This window comes from Penaeus monodon, chromosome 15 (genome assembly GCF_015228065.2).
Source record: "Penaeus monodon isolate SGIC_2016 chromosome 15, NSTDA_Pmon_1, whole genome shotgun sequence".
Lineage (NCBI taxonomy): Eukaryota > Metazoa > Arthropoda > Malacostraca > Decapoda > Penaeidae > Penaeus > Penaeus monodon.
In genome coordinates this window covers 25,484,235-25,484,445 of record NC_051400.1, presented here as the reverse complement: position 1 = coordinate 25,484,445, position 211 = coordinate 25,484,235, and positions in this window count along the sequence as shown.

The following is a 211-nucleotide window of genomic DNA, read 5'->3' as shown; positions in this document are numbered from 1 at the left end:
ATGAATGCACATGAAGGAACATTCATACACAAACACACACAAAATAAGACTCGAAGAATAAACAGAACGTAATATAGCCAGCATAACCAAAGAAAAATGTATATTGCAAACCAAGAATATTACAGTGGAAATACCCATTTCAAAAGCAATAAATAATAGTAACAATTTACAGAATCAGAATCACAGATAATCCCATGTGCATTCATTCAAA